Genomic DNA, 18,324 nt, shown 5'->3' with positions numbered 1-18,324 from the left:
ATCCGCATATTTAAAGGTAGTTTAAATATATTACAAAAATTTTGTTGTGCACTGAGCCAACCCCACCACCATTCCGCTGCGCATTAGGAAACTTGTTCCTTACACGATAACGATCCTCTCCCGAGCCCTACCGGTAACCTAGTCACAATCCATAAAAAACATTCGCATTACTATCCAATTTATAATTGAACCCCGAAATCGATCTCGCGCTCTCGGGACCTCCAATTTCCCACACGGGGTGATGAAATTGTCCATCGTGGCCCTGGGCCTATGCCCTAAAAATACAACATTAAGGGCCCTGAAAATGGCCTAGCACCACGGAACAGCCATACATGCACCGTAGCACCCAGCCAGGGCTCCTTGCCCTGGATCATCCCAGCGCCGCGGCTCGGAAGAACAGCGCCGTGACGCTCCTAAGCGAACCCAGAAAACTGGGTTTTTCCACTATTTTTTCCCGAGCCAAAACTTGTCCAAACCATTCCCCAAGTGTACCCAAATTCCAATTGGACCCAAAACTCCCAGTAAACAACATAAACTACACATATGCATCAGAAACAAACACAAACTTACATCCAAACTCTAAATCACCCAATGGTTTAAAATTCCTTAAAAACTTAAACCACACCAGAAACTCTTTTAAAAATTCAAAGGAATCCTTACCTTTAGAGATGAATTCAACCCTAGGCTACCTCAAATGCCATTCCAAACTTCCACTCTCAGATTCCCAAGCTAGTGTTCCTCAAACTTCATCCCAAAATTCCAGTTTTCAAAGATTAAACTCAAAACTCAAAAGAACAAGTAAAAGACCTTAAACCAGAAAATGAAATTCTTACATCTTCTTAGATTTCAAAATTTCTAAGACTTGGTAGCTATTAATCCACTCCCACAGCTTGAATCTACCCTCAATTTCTCAAACCACCAAAATCCTCAAGCTTGTTCTTGGCTTTTCTCCTTCTAGAGTTCTTAGGAACTAGGTGAGTGCGAGTGGGGAAGTGTTTGAACGTGTATTGCTTTCCTTCATCCAATGGTTGTTTAATGTATGCCCAAAGAACACTCTACCCCTCCCTCTAACTTAGTTCTAGGCTAACCTAAGGGTATCTAGGTCTTTTGTCTTTTATAAAAAAATGCCACCTTTTACTTATTATTTCAGTAACAACACCAACCTCAAGTTACTAGTAGTTACCAACCTCAATAGATACCAAATATCGAATTTGTGACTCTCTGCTAACACCGCGGAACAGGATGTCCTCATGCCAGAAACACCGCACATAGCACAAAATCATACCCTAAACGGGTTCAATTTACAAAAAATTCCCATGGTTACCAAGCATAGGGTTTAAAACACCAATAAATTCTCACACACATTATTCACATTTATGCCCTTAACGGGACAAAATTACAAATATGCCCCTATTAACAAAAACGGGCCCACATGCATATTTAATTCACCTAAACATGCATTTCTAATCACATAATCATTGCATTCACATATTAACATAGTTAATTCAATTATTGCCCTCCTGGCACACTAATCAAGACCCTAAGCCTTATTATCAAATTTGGGACACTACAACTATCCCCTCCTTATAGAAATTTCATCCTCGAAATTTACCTGAATAACTTGAGATACTGATCCCACATATCTATTTCAAGCTCCTAGTCGCCTCTTCCACTTTGTTGTTCCTCCACAACACTTTTACCAAGGTGATGGTCTTGCTCCGCAATACTTTATCTTTTTGATCTAGAATCTGAACCAACTTATCTTCATACGATAAATCTTGATCCAGCTCTAGGTTCTCATAGCTCAATACATGCGCAGAATCCGATGCATACTTCCGGAGCATGGATACATGAAACACATTGTGATCTCCTGATAGAGCTTAAGGCATTGCCAATCTGTAGGCTACCTCTTCAACCCGTTCCAGAATCTCAAAGGGGCCAACAAACCTAGGGCTCAACTTGCCCCTAACTCCAAACCATTTCACTCCTCTCAAGGGAGAAACTCTGAGAAACACGTGATCATCGACCTGAAACTCTACAACCTGCTTCTTAAGTCTGAGTAACTTTTCTGCCGACTCTAGGAGGTGAGCATTCGAGCTCTAATTTTCTCAACCACCTCATTGGTCCTCTGAACGACCTCGGGACCTAAATACCTCCTCTCACCCGTCTCATCCCAATGGATGGGTGATCTACACTTCCTCCCTTATAACATCTCATACGGAGCCACTCCGATAGTCGCCTGATAACTGTTATTGTAAGAAAACTCAATCAAAGGGAGATACTTACTCCAAGATCCCCTAAAATCCAGTACGCAGGCTCACAAAATATCCTCCAGTATTTGAATCATCCTCTCAGACTGTCCATCCATCTGAGGATGATAGGCGGTACTAAACAGCAACTGTGTACCCATAGCCTTTTGCAGGCTCTCCCAATACTTGAAGGTGAAGGTGGGGTCCCTCTTGGATACTCTTGACCTTGGAGCCCCATCTATCCAAAATCACTGACATGGAGTCATGTTGTCCCATAGTCTTCGGTAATCCAACCACGAAGTCCATAGTGACATATTCCCACTTCCACTCCGGAATCCCTAAAGGTTGCAGCAACCCTGCTGGCCTCTGATGCTCAACCTTTACCTGCTGACAAGTCAAAAAATTGACCACGTAATCCACCACATCCCTTTTCATTCCCGGCCACCAATACAAGGTTCTCAAATCTTGGTACATCTTCGTCGTACCCAGATGTAAGAAATAGGCAGTGGTATGATACTCATCTAAAATCTCTCACCGGATACCAAAATCCATCATAACGCAAATTGGACCTTGATACCTCAGTAATCCAATCTCCGAAATGGAAAAGTCCGTAGCCGCTCCGGCTAAGACGCCCTCTGTGTGTTCCCTCAACTTGGAATCCTCCCCCTTTGCTTCCTTGATCTTCTAAAGGAGCGTGGACTGAAAAGTGATGCTGGCTAGCTGACCAACTACCAACTCAATAACTACTCTAGTCATCTCTCCAGCTAACCTGTCTGATATCTGCCTCGAACTAAATAACTATCCTGGGCCCTTCCGACTTAGCGCGTCAGCCACCACGTTGGCATTCCCAGGATGGTATAGAATGTCATAATCGTAATCATTTACCAATTCCAGCCAACGCCTATGGCACATATTGTAATGACCCACTAATTCTAAGGCTTAGATCATTAAACCTACTAGACATAACTACTACTTTGAAGAGAACATACATGAGAAAAAAATAATTCATAACTTTATTGAAAACTTTAAAATAATATTTGCAATACATAAATGAGCTCATTGTTTTGAAATAAAACATAACTTTAAATGAAATTATTAAATTGTTTACAAAGCTAAATGCGGAAAATACATAAAAACGTAATTTAAAGAGACTAAAGAAAATAACGTCGTCCTCGAATCGACACGCGACCCATCCACTCCATTCACCTCACCACACACGCCAAGCTTCCAGAAACCCTCCGACTTTGACTCTATTTTCATGCATCACACTAAAAAAAAAAAGGAGTGAGCCTAATGGCCAGCAAGGAAAACTACTAACAACATAAAACATATACATAAATTATATCATAAACACATATACTATAAACATATGTCATGTAATACTACAATGACCATTATACTACTTGGGGCTGGTAAACTAAACAAGGCATATGCTCAATAGATTGGTGGGGCTTGCTAGCTAAGCAAGTCATATGCCCATAATTTATTGGGGCTTGTTAGCTATACAAGTCATATGCCCAAGGTCTATAAACATACTATACATAATTTAACATAAGATAACACAACATTACATAAGATAACATAACATATCATATAAACATATAAATTCTATCCTATTTTCCTTACCAAAACCGGGATTTTTGAGAACAAATGCGGGACTTGGAACACTCCTAAAACCAACAATAAAAATGGTGAGAATTTCTAAAGAGTAAAGAATAAATGTGGGAACTAAACCTTCAAAAAGAAACTTACCAAGAAAGATCCTTAAGTTTCAAAAACCTAAAAAACCAATATCAAAAGTTAAGATCTAAATAAAAGGAATTAAAGAAAAACTAAAGTAGTTTAAAGAACTGGACTTAGAGAATAGAAATACCTTAGTTAACCTTATGGATTGGTCTAACTTCAATACCAAAATACAATAATCCTCACTTCCCAAGTATTTTATAAAGCTTAAGAATGGCAAAGCTTTTTCCCAACCCAAGTGTTTATCACTCTATGAAATCACTAGCAACTTGGAGTCTCTGATCACAGCTTGAAGAATGAGTGGAAGGGCTGGGTACTAAGTCCTATTTATAGAGGTAAGGAGTGAAACTAACCCCATTTTGATTTGAATAAAATAATGAATTTAAAATGAAAAAGAATTGAATTTTCGTTAATCAGAGGCTGGAGACTCGGTCAAAACGTTCAGAGGTAGGTCTAAGTAGTTAAGGGTTAATTTTAAAATTAAAAACCAAAAAAAAAAAAAATTACTAAGGGTGATATATCGCCCCTATGTGGGAATATATCGGCTCTGCCCTAGTCCCGAGTCTTCGTTCGTCTGTTCGTGCAACGTCAATGTGTTTTCTGTATCCTTCGTCAGGCGATATATCGGTTCCCAGCTGCGATATATTGGCATACGTGAATATTTTAAACACGTAATTGCACTTTTTCAGCATAATTAAGGTTGGATAACTGCTATGACTGAGTCAAAATACAACCCTAACAGGATCTGGTAGGTGCTAAGGCTTATATTTTCTTATTTTATCATTAAAATACTTAATTCCTTAATAATCATGCTTATGACAAGTGTCATAATCCTATTGGCTCTATCTAAACCTTAGATTATAATCAATATCATATTTATGATCAGCAATATTAATCAAACCTTATGTTAATTAATATTCTTAAACTATAGGTTAAACTTATAAAATCCATAACTATTGCTAAGAGTTTCCAACTAAGTTCCGGTTTGAACCAAAATCCATGAAATCTAAAATACTACAACTACTACTAACTAGCTAACTAAGTAAACATTCTGGGACTCTACACATATTTAGGTCCTTCTGAGTAAAGATGTAATGCCCCAAATTCTCCGACGTGTTTTAATGGCGGAAATAGTAGGCCGGGAGGGCCATACTTGTTTAATTATGCCATTAAATGAATATATGCACGTATATGTGAATTATATTATAATAAGATGTTAAATGCATGCATGTGGGTCCACATTCTAATTACAGGGGTGTAATGATAATTTGGCCCGTTGAGGGCATAATTGTATATTTGTATGCATGTCAGTGATATGTTGTTGAGACCACATTATAATGTGGGTTTGTTCGAGCTAATCGGCATGAGACGATCTTAGAATATTGATTATCGGTCTAGTCATAACAGGTTTAAGTTCGAGGCTCAGGATGAGTCTCGGGCTGATTTTAATGATTAGAGCGTTACCAGGAATTAAAGGGTAACGAGATATAAATTATTGGTGTTTAGGATTATCGAGAATAGTGGGAGTTGGAGAGCGTTAACTATGATTAACGAGATATGTTGGAAAGGACAATTTTGCCCTTGGGAGTTTTTAGAAACCCTTAATTGACCTAGGGGTATAATGGTCTTTTCACCCCTAGGATTAGTATAAACTATGTTAGGCTGTGAAAAAGAGGGAAAACAGAGCAAGTTCTTGAGCTTACCCGTACCTTCCTTCTCCTTCATTTTCTTTCTGATTTTTGAGCCATTGTTGAGGATTTAAGCTTGGGAAGTAGACCTTGGGAGTTTGGGAGACTGTTCCACCATTGAAAAGCATCACAACCTAAGTTTGAGGTAAGTTTCTAGCCACTAGTTTTCTTGTATGCTTTGTTTTGGTTATAGTTTTCAGCTTGTGATTTTGTTGTGGATAGTTGGAATTGATGGAAGTTTTGGTTGGGGTTTAACTTGGGTTTTGTTAAGAGTGTGATATAGATCAAGTTTAGGGGTTGTATTAGATGTTTGGGTGGTGTTTGAGCTTGGTTTGAAAGGTTGGTTCCAAGGAAAATCGCAAGGGAGGAAAAAACCAGAGAATAGGTTGAACTGTAGGTTGGGCCGCGGCATGGCCAAGGAAGGCCGCGGATCTTGAGGGGTGCTGAAGGAGGCCGCCTCTGTTTGAGGGGTGGGCCGCGACATGGCCAAGGAGGGTTGCGGCCCTTAGTGGCATTTTGGCCAGAATTGAGTTTTTGGCTTGGGGATTCTAGCCTTAGGCCACGGGATCGATCCTACTACCCGGTTTAGTAAGATTCAATGTCTCGGAGGCTAGGTTTTGTTTGGGAACCCTTTGTTATTCATTTTATTGATGGAATCCCATAATTGGTTATGACCAGGTAACCGCTAAGGGACCAAAAGGTTGATCGTTCTCAGGGGTCGTTCTTATTATATTTCTCGCTCGAACCTGAGGTAAGAAAACTGCACCCTGTGTATGTATGACTTGGGTGTTTGTTATTGAGGCATGTTGATTGATAAATGTGGACATGGATTGACTATTAAATGCTAGTGAATGTTGTTTACTTATATATGGCACTGACTAGTCAGGGACACTGACCTAAGAGTCAGAAACGGCATAAGCATCTTGAACGCAGGGCCGAATGAAGATTAGATCTAATCGATATCAGTGTTGAATGACTCTAAGGCATTAACGCTGGACCAACCCTAAGGTTGATGAACTTATAAGCGCTTGGCTAGTCTAAGACTAGTTACTAGAGCCAGGGGCTAAGGCCTAGGTGATCGTTTGTCACATGGCTAGGGAACGATGTTCCAAGGTTATGACTCTATGGTCATGAGGAAGGTTATGTTGGTGACTAGACACCATACACCTATCCTGTTTGAACTAATAAATAGTTCACTTGTCTATTAAGCCCCGGTGACCCTATCGTCATAAGGCTAAAGGGAGCTAGACCCAACTTAGTGACTTTTGCGACTGTCACCTATTTGTTTGGACTGATAGTCCTGAATGATTATTATGATCATTGATGATATTATGTCACGATTTATTGTGTTTTCTTGTTGGGCCTTAGCTCATGGGTTCTATGTGGTGCAGGTAAAGGGAAAGAAAAGCTCACCCAACCTTGAGTGGAGAGCTTAGGTGGTGATGTGTACATGTGCGGCCGCTTGACCACCACGGCCAAGGAGTTCTCAGAGGAACTAGGGGATTTACCCTATTTTTGCTGCTTAGGTCGGCGGGTTTGTAATTTTGAAATTGTAATGACCATTTTGAGTTGTCAATAACTTGTAAATGATTTTATGGGCCCATGTGCAGTTTTATGTATTCAATAAAATATATCCTTTCCTTTTTATTGATTTTCCACCTTAACCTGTTAATAACACTTAGAACACGTTTTTAACCAAAGGACTCGGGTAGCAGGTCAAATTTCCGGTTCACCGTTCACCATAACTGTTCTAGGGTAACCAAGGCGTTACAAAAGAGTACTTAAAACTCTTATGGTTGGTGTATATTTCACACTTCTCGCCATACAAATAATGCCTTCAAACCTTTAGTGCAAATACCATCCCCGCCAATTCCAGATCATGTGTGAGATACCTCTGCTCATACTCCTTCACCTGTCTTGATGCATAAGCTATCACCTTTCCAGCTTGCATCAATACACACCCCAAACCCTAGCTGGAAGCAGCGCAGTAGACTATGAACTTCTCATTGTCTGACGACAGACTCAACACTTGGAGCGGTGATCAGTTGTCGCTTCAACTCCTTGAAATTGTTCTCACATCTGTCTCTTCAGACATACTTGTTCTTCTTACGTGTCAGTTCAGTTAATGGTGTAGCTATTCTGGATAATCCCTCAATGAACTGTTGACAGTACCCTGCCAATCCCAGAAAGCTTCTAACCTCTGGTACACTACTCGTCCCAGGTCAATCTCTCACTGCCTCAATCTTACTTGGGTCCACCAAAATCCTCTCCTTACCGAAAATATGGCCCAAAAATATTACTTGGGGTAACCAAAACTCACACTTGCTGAAATTAGCATATAACCTATGCTCTCTCAACCGCTGTAGTACCAAGCGAAGATGCTGCTCGTGCTCTGTCTCTGACTAAGAGTACACCAGTATGTCATCAATGAATACAATCACAAACTTGTCCAGATAATCCCTGAATACCCTATTCATCAAGTCCATAAAGGTTGCTGGGCATTAGTTAATCCAAAGGACACGACCATGAATTCATAGTGTCCATACCTCGTGCGGAATGCAGTCTTTGATATGTCCTCCTCTTTAATCCTTAACTGATGGTAGTCCAACTAAAGGCCAATCTTGGAGAACACTGTCTTCCCCTGTAGTTGGTCAAACAAGTCTTCAATCCTAGGCAGTGAGTACTTATTCTTGATTGGCAACTTGTTCAAATCTCTGTAGTCAATGCACATCCTTAAGGATCCATCCTTCTTCTTTACGAACAATACTAGAGCACCCCATGGCGAAAAACTCGATCTAATGAATCCCAAATCCAGTAACTCCTGCAACTGAATCTTCAGTTCCTTCAACTCTGCTAGAGTCATCCTATAAGGTGTTCTAGATACTGGCTCTACCCTTGGCACCAATTCTATGATGAACTTGATCTCTCGGTGTGGTGGCAACCCTGGTAAGTCTGCTGGGAACACATCAGGAAACTCACATACTAATTTGGTCTCATTCGTTCCAACTGAAACAATTCTAGAAGTATCCACAATATTCGCTAGGAGTCCTATGCAACCCACTTGCATTAGGTCTCTAGCCTTCAATGCCAAAATCATAGTACTCGCGATCCACTCACTGTCCCCACAAATACAAAGGGAACCTCCCCTTCCGATTCAAAGGTCAACATCCTGCGTTTGCAGTCAATCGTCGCCCCGTACTGTGATAACCAATCCATCCCTAGGATCATATCAAAGTCGTCCATTACTATCTCAATCAGGTCCATAGACGACTCTCTACTGTCTATCTCTACTGGCAATGCTCTAACCTATGTCCTACAGACTACCAGTTCCCCAGTCGGCAACAAAGTCCTAAATCCCCTATCTTACGAATCACTAGGTCTACACAACTAATCTACCACTCTAGTAGTTTCAAATGAATGAGTAGCCCCTGAGTCAATCAATGCAGTAAAAGAAGAACCATCACTAAAAATCTGATTTGTCAAGACCGAGGGGATAGCCTCAACATCAATCTAAGTCAAGGTAAATGCTCTAGCAGGAGTGAGGCTATCGCTCGATTTCGGTTCTTTTTTCCTAGCTTGTGGGCAATCCTTCCTCAGGTGACTAATGCTCCCAAAAGTAAAGCAAGCCCTGATCCTACACTCTCCCTGATGTTGTTGTCTGCACCGAGAACACACTAGGAAACTCCTCTAGTAGTCTCCCCTGCCCTAACGGCCACTGAAAGCACCTCGTGCCCTCGTATCTGAGACAGGAGGAACAAAAGACTCTGGGGCCTTTTTCTTCTGCTCACTGGGGCCACTATCCCAGCTAGATCTAGTGAAATGAGGCACTATCCTCAGGGCATCGCGCCTAGCGACACCATCTCTCCAAATCTGATCATCGGCCCCCTCAGTTGTAAGGGCCTTCTCCACCACCTGTGCATAAGTGGTAGTTCTCAGATCCAATGTTATCTTGACATCATGGGCTATCATGACATTCAATCCTCGCACAAACCAATCCCTCCATGCCATATCAGTAGGCACCAAGTCCGACACAAACTTTGCTAATCGGTCAAACTTCAGGACATACTCAGTAATCGTCATCCGGTTCTGAGTCAAATTAACGAACTCATCTGAAAATGTTTTTGAATTCTTCCCAAGTCATAACGCCACATTCCTTTTCTAGGACACAACATCCCACCAGATGCGGGCATCTTCTCTCAACATGTAGCTGGTGCAGACTACTCTCTCATTCCTTTCCACCCTCATAAAATCCAGGATGGAAGAAATCATGTTCATCCACTACTCTGGCCGCAGTGGGTCTAGGCCACCCTCAAAGGTGGGAGGGTGTTGCTTCTTGAACCTCTCATACAAAGGTTCCCACCTATTTTCCACAGCAGGCTGGGTTGGCACTGGTGCCATAACCTGTGGAACCTGCAACCCAATGCCCCGAGGAAGGGCCTGCTGCTTCAACTGTCGAAGCTCTTCTTTTGTTCGATGAAGTCTAGCTTCCATTTTGGAAAACATTTGTTGCCAATTTGGTGGTGCAGGTGGAGGGTTCTGACCCTCGTTGTCATCTTCGACCCTATTGTCGCGGAGTCTGATTGATTACCGAGGCATTACTGCAATATGCCTGCAATCAATGACGTCGCACATTAGGCATGATAACAACATCCAAAACCACCTCCTAATCTCATCAATCAACCACAATCAGCCAGTCCACATGCCACACATAGCACACAATAATCAAGGGGGCCATGCTTCATCATGCTCTATCTATATATTCAGGCAAACGGGGCAACTTAAACAAATAATTAAGCATATAACTCGTTAAATACCAACCAACCCTGAGTCAAGCTTGTCACTGGCAGCGAGCGTACATGTGCGGTCAATCTCCAGAAACCATAAACCTTGGCACGCTCCGATACCAAGTTGTAACGCCCTAATACCCTAGAGTCGTTACTATGTAAGTTATAAATGTGCCAGTGTAATGACCCAACTATTTCTAAGACTTTGGACCATTAAACTACTATACATAGACACTACTTTCATGAAAACATACATAAGAAAAATTCATAATTTTATTGAAAACTTTAAGATAATATTTGTGATACATAAATGAGCTCATTGTTTTAAAATAAAACATAACTTTAAATGAAGTTATTTACAAGCTAAATGTGGAAAATACATAAAAACGTAATTTAAAGAGACTAAAGAAAATAATGTCGTCCTCGAATCGACATGCAGCCCATCCACTCCATTCACCTCAACACACACACCAAGCTTCCAAGAATCCCTCTGCCTTTGCATCTATTTTCCTGCATCACACTAAAAAAATAAAGGAGTGAGTCGAATGCCCAACAAGGAAAAACTACTAACAACATAAAACATATACATGAATTATACCATAAACATATTGTTGGTTTTTATTGATCAAATCAGAGATTATACGCAGTGGAATAACAATCAAATTGTTAATTTAATCCCATAAGATTTCTAGATCTACTTTTTCACATGCATATATATATATTGAATCAAAGACATGAATAGAAAAAATACCTCAGGTCCTTCCTTGCTGCTATCTTTTTGTATGGCTAAATCCTTGAGATCTCACACCAAGATCTTCCAAAATGTTATCAGCACACAAAGAACGAGTGTGGGCTCGCTATACAAACAATAGGCAAAAACTATTTATCAAATGTTCTCAACACATGAGATCTGATCAAGTTTGGACCTAGGTTTTGTGAAGAATAGTGACTTTTGTTTGTGTCACTGTTCTCTTTCTCTGAGAAAGATTTCTAGATATTTTTCTATCCCTGAAAAGTTACGTTCTGTAAAACTGATATCATATATTTAATATATCCAATACATTAAAATAAAATCTTAGTTATTTTAAACAATTTGAAAATAACTAATCAGTTATCAGATTTTTGTTTAAATAATAATATATTAATCAAATTACAATATCTCATTATTTATTTAATATTTAAATAACTAAAATTGTGGAACCTAGAAACTGCTCACAGTCTCTTATGCGTGTAGCACAGTGACTGTGCACTGTGCTACACGTGTACCACATGCCAGTGATGGCATGTGATTTTTCTCAATTTTTATTATTATTTAAATACCAAAAATCCCAAAAATAAATTAATTCAAAATTAATTATATTTTTGTTAAATCAAATAATTAATTAATTACATATAATTAAATAATAATTATGTTTGATACATAGAAAAATATTTTACTTATCACATAAGTCTTTTTTGCCCATTTTTGTAATTACCTTTGTTAGTGATTGTTTGAGCCATTTCGGGGACCATGGACCTATAACATTAAGCTCCAATAAATAAACTAAATAATTAAACTCTTTAATTATAATAGTTAATTTATTAATTCTGATATTACTCCACTATAAATTCAGAATTGCACTCTTTATGTTATAGATATACTTTTACATAAATATTTTCTTAAGTCATCCATTGATATAACTGTAATGACCCACTACTCTAGACTTTTGGACCATTAACGAAACTATACATACAAATCCTTAATAAAACTTACATTTGCGAAAATACCATAACTTTATTTGAAAAACTTGTAGAAATAAGAGTTACTTACATAAAATATCAAGAAGGATATGGGATCCCATTGTCTTAAAAACAAAACATAATTTAAAGTGAAAAGGAATTACATAGAAAGTGCGAAAAAATACATGTAAAACCATAAAAAAAAAAAAAGTAAAACAAGACTACATCCTCGAAAATCGAACTCTCGACTCCTTGACTCCATTCACCACCGATACACATTCCCCAAGCATCCACGAATCTTACCGCCACTATAGCTATTTTCCTGCACATATAAACAAAAAGGAATGAGCCTAATGCCCAGCAAGGAAAAATCTAACACATAGTTCATATACATAAATTTCATAAGAAACATAAAAACTCAACATAACACTTATATCATGCACATACTATAATGGCCATTATTACTTGGGGTCCCATAGACTAATCAAGTCATATGCCCATTAGATTAGTGGGGTCCTACTAGCTAAGTAGGTCATATGCCCATAATCTATTTGGGGCTTGTTAGTCAAATGGGTCATATGCCCAAGCCTACAAACATACATATTATAACACTTATCATAACATAAGAAACATAAGACAACATATAAAACATATAACATATGAATTTCTATCCTATTTTCCTTACCAAAGTTACCAGGATATGAGGACAGAGTTGGGACTTTTGGAACACTCCTAAAACCATATATAACAGGGTGAGTAGATTTGAAGAAAAAGGAAATGAAAGGAATGGAAGGACTAAACCTTGAGAAAAATACTTACCAAAACCTTTTTGCTCAAGAACTTAGATTTCCTAACCAAAATAAAATTAAGGTTAGAGGCTGAGTAGAAGACTATGAGAACTTAAAAGAACAAGTATAGAAATGAACTAGAGTTTTGGGTTACCTTGAAGACTTGTAAGACCAATCTACACCTCAAACTGAAATACTATAAAACCTTACTTCCCAAAGTGTTTGATAAGCTTATGATGATCAAGCTTATGATTCCCCAACCAAGGTGTTTACACTCTCACACTCACTTAGCACTTGCAGCCTCTGAACTTAGAGCAAAAGATGAGTAATGGCTGGGTACTAGGTCCTATTTATAGAGTTTAGGAATGAAAGGATCTTAATTTTACTTGAATAAAAATAATAGCTTTTTAGGTGAAAATAATTTGAATTATTGTTCAGTAGAGGCTGAAGACTCGTTCAAAAAGGTGCTGGACTTATCAAGAGGCTGAAGGGCTAAATGGAAAATGATTTCAAAATGTTTCAAAATAAGCTGAAGGAGGCGATATATCGCCCCCTGTAGGCGATATATCGCCTGGGCCAGTATGCCCGAGGCAGTCGTGCATCGTCTCGTGTTTTCCGTATCTACGTGCTGCGATATATCGCCCCCTATAGCTGCGATATATCGGCACACTCTGATTATTTAAACACAAAATTACACATTTTTAGCTAAATTTGAATGGAGTAAACAACCTTGACTAAGCCCTCAACGTATTCAAAGCTGCTGACTGACCTTAAAGCATTCAAACTTTACCTTTATTAAATTTAATTCTTAAAATACTTAATCCTTAATCACCCATTCATAACATGTGCTTAAAATCCTATTGGTTGTTGTCTAAACCTTATAGTATAATAAATATTATCCTTAATATCAGTCATATTAATCAAACCTTAGGTTAAAATTAATATTCTTAAACTATAGGTTAAACTTAGAAAATCTATAAGTACTACTATGAGTGTCCAAATAATTCCCGGTCTGAACCAAAAATCCACAGTTACAAAGATAATACTATAAATATTATAATACTACTATCTATCTTAGCTAAGTAAAGTTCTTGGACTCTACAATAACCATCTTACAATAGTTCAACCCTCTAATTAATTAGTTCATAAATTAGAATGGAAGAATTACCATTTTATCTTTCTAATTTACTTCTTATTCCTTAAGTACCATTAATTCACTAATGAATAATTAATCTATAATCTAATTATAGATTTGAGCTCAAAATCATTCAGTTCCAGAATTAACCCTTAAGGGAACTAATATACGATCCGTTAGGAAATATTAGATTCTGTCTTGTTGATACATGTTCCCAGCCATCCATGATATTAAATCTCCAAAACAAAAGTCATTAGCCTCATTCTTTGAAGAGACCTTAACGAATGAATCAAAAGATTTAATAAACATGAACAGGAGTTCATGAACACTCAGGATTTAGGTTGATCTATAAATGATCATCAGTTATGATATGAATTACAAGTCTTTATTGTTAAATGGTTTTTGGATAAAGACTTTAATTCATTTCGGTCCATGTCATATATAATCATATTATATAAAGCACATTTACCGAGATGTCTTACCACATCAATATTCCGAATCTAGATTATTTGTATCATTATGATACTCAGTAAACCGTACTTACAACTCCAATTAAAGAGTTTCATAACTTTAATTTTTTGTTGTTGACTATTTTTATTCATTCATGTGATCTTAATTCTCCCGTACTAATACAAGATCACATCCTCAATAATGAATATGGAATTTTTCTGATATTTACAAAATTATTCAAACAATAATTTAACAATCTAAATATAACAATAATAATAAACCATTGTATTTATTTATTCACAGAAAAAACAAATGTCTTTTACATGCTTTTAGGACACACTCCTAACACATATACTATAAACATATGTCATACAATACTACAATGGCCATTATACTACTTGGGGCTTGTTAACTAAGAAATTCATATGCCCATTACATTTGTGAGGCTTGCTAGTCAAGTAAGTCATATGCCCATAAATTATTGGGACTTGCTAGCTAGACAAATCATATGCCCAAGGTCTATAAATATGCTATACATAATGTAACATAAGAGAACATAACATAAGATAACATAAGATAGCATAACATATCATATAAACATATAAAATTCTATCCTATTTTCCTTACCAAAACCGAGATATTTGAGAATAAATGCGGGACTTGGAACACTCCTAAAACCAACAATAAAAATGGTGAGTATTCCTAAAGAGTAAATAATAATTGTGGAAACTAAACCTTCAAGACAAAACTTACCAAGGAAGATCTTTAAGTTTCAAGAACCTAATAAAAAAACCAATATCAAAAGTTAGGATCTGAATAAAAGGAACTAAAGAAAACTAAAGAGTTTTAAAGAACTGGACTTAAAGAATAAGAGTACCTTAGTTGACCTTACGGATTGGTCTAACTTCAATACCAAAATACACTAATCCTCACTTCCCAAGTATTTTATAAAGCTTAAGAATGGCAAAGCTTTTTCCCAACCTAAGTGTTTATCACTCTATGGAATCACTAGCACCTTGGAGTCTCTGATCACAACTTGAAGAGTGAGTGGAAGGGCTAGGTACTAGGTCCTATTTATAGAGTTCTAGGAATAAAATGTCTTCTTTTTAGCTTGAATAAAATAATGAATAATAATTGAAAATATTTGAATATTCATCAATCAGAGGCTGAAGACTCGGTCAAAACTATTCAGGGGCAGGTCTAAGTAGTTAAGGTTTGATTTTAAAATTAAAAACAAAAAAAATTAAAAAAAATATAACTTAGGGCGATTTATCGGCTCTGCCCTAATCCCGAGCCTCCGTTCGTACGTTCGTACATCGTCAACGTGTTTTCCGTATCCTTCGTCAGGCGATATATCGGCTCCAATGCTGCGATATATCAGCATACGTGAATATTTTAAACACGTAATTGCACTTTTTCAGCATAATTGAAGTTGGATAACTGCTTTGGCTGAGTCAAACTACGACCCTAATAGTTTCTGGTGAATACTAAAGCTTATATTTCTTATTTTATCGTTAAAATACTTAATTCATTAATAATCATTCTTATGACAAGTGTTATATTCCTATTGGCTCTATCCAAATCTTAGGTTATAATAAATATCATATTTATGACCAGCAATATTAATCAAACCTTATGTTATAATTAATATTCTTAAACTATAGATTAAACTTATAAAATCCATAACTATTGCTAGGAGTTTCCAACTAAGTCCCGGTTTGAACCAAAATCCAAAAAATCTAAAATACTACAACTACTACTAACTAGCTAACTAAGTAAACATTATGAGACTCTACAGCCAGTAGCTCGCTAATCGAAATTTTTGGTTAAAAGTGTGACTAAATTGAAATAAAATTTGTTTAATGATGTAAATTATAAAGATTTGGACATTCATTGAAATCATAAAAAGTCATACAGTTAGGATCCCAAAATACTATTTATAAAATGTATTACAACTAAAAAATATAAATACATTCGAACTAGACGAAAAAAGTAATCATTACGGTAAATTTTCCAAAATAACCCTGGTCGTGGCAGCCAGGTACGCCAAACATGTACACGTCGTACCTCGCTCTCTGTACTCATGGTTGGTCAATCTTTCCTTTACCCTTACCTGCACCATAGAGCACCCGTGAGCTGAAGCCCAGCAAGAAAACCCAACATATAACATAGCAATCCACAATATACAACAAAAACAGACAACATGCTAAACACATAGCAGCCTATGCTGACCCAAGTGCTTTACCAGGCCCTAGGTTCGCGGTCTTCACCGAGTGGGTAGATACAACACCCTAGGAAGGTCTCACCCTAGCGTCCTGCACTTAGCATGCATAACGCCAATCCGGCCCCTTGCCGTACCCGGCTTCATGCCGTTCTCGACCTTCGCTGTTTCCGGCCACTCGTCGTTCACTCATAACATACATAACACAACATAATAATTATAGATATCAATACATATATTGAGCATAAACAATAGGGTCGCGCCCTGAAACACAAACAATAGGGTCGTGCCCTGCCCTACGGGTACATCAGTTTTCTTACGTTTAGTCTAAGTGCTAGCAGTTAGGCAAGAGAGCACGACTTCCAAGAACAATCCTCTCCCGAGCCCTGGCGGTAACCTAGTCACAACCCATAAAAATATTCTCATTACTATCCGATTTATAATTGAACCCCGAAACCAATCTCGCACTCTCGGGACCTCCAATTTCCCACACGAGGTGATGAAATCGTCCCCCAAGGCCCTGGGTCTATGCCCTAAAAATACAACATTAAGGGCCTTGAAAATGGCATAGTGCCGCAGCACAGCCATACATGCACAGGGGCACCCAGCTAGGGCCCCCTGCTCTGGATCATCCCAGCGCTGCGACGCTCCTCCACGAATCATTCCCCAAGTGTACCCAAGTTCCAATTTGACCCAAAACTCCAAATAAACAACATAAACAACACATATGCATCTGAAACAAATCCAAACTCATATCCAAACTCTAAATCACCCAATGGTGTAAAATTCCTAAAAATCTTAAACCACACTAGAAACTCTTTTAAAAATTCAAAGGACTCCTTACCTTTAGAGAGGAATTCAACCCTAGGATGCCTCAAATGCCATTCCAAGCTTCCACTCTCAGATTCCCAAGCTAGTGTTCCTTAAACTTCATCCCAAAAATCCAGTTTTAAAAAATTAAAGTCAAAACTCACAAGAACAAGTAAAAGACCTTAAACCAGAAAATGAAATTGTTACCTCTTCTTATATTTCAAAATTTCTAAGACTTGGTGGCTGTTAATCCACTCCCACAGCTTGAATCTATCCCCATTTTCTCAAACCACCAAAATTTTCAAGCTTGTTCTTGGCTTTTCTCCTTCTAGAGTTCTTAGGAATTAGGTGACTGTGAGTGGGGAAGTGTTTGTACATGTATGGCTTTCCTTCAGCCAAGGGTTGTTTAATGTATGCCCAAAGGCCACTCTACCCCTCCCTCTAACTTAGTTCTAGGCTAACCCTTAAGGGTATCTAGGTCTTCCGTCTTTGAAAAAAAAATGCCACCTTTTACTTATTATTTCAGTAACAACACCAACCTCAAGTTACTAGTAGTTATCAGTCTCAATAGGTACCAAATACCAAATTTGTGACTCTCTGCTAACACCACGGGACAAGATCTCCTCATGTCGGAAACACTGCACATAGCTCAAAATCATACCCTCAACGGGTTCAATTTACAAAAAATTCCCATGGTTACCAAGAATGGGGTTTAAAACACCAATAAATTCTCACAC

The sequence above is a fragment of the Humulus lupulus genome, chromosome 3 (assembly GCF_963169125.1).
Source record: "Humulus lupulus chromosome 3, drHumLupu1.1, whole genome shotgun sequence".
In the NCBI taxonomy this organism is placed as follows: domain Eukaryota; kingdom Viridiplantae; phylum Streptophyta; class Magnoliopsida; order Rosales; family Cannabaceae; genus Humulus; species Humulus lupulus.
Note: the sequence above shows the minus strand (reverse complement) of the source record.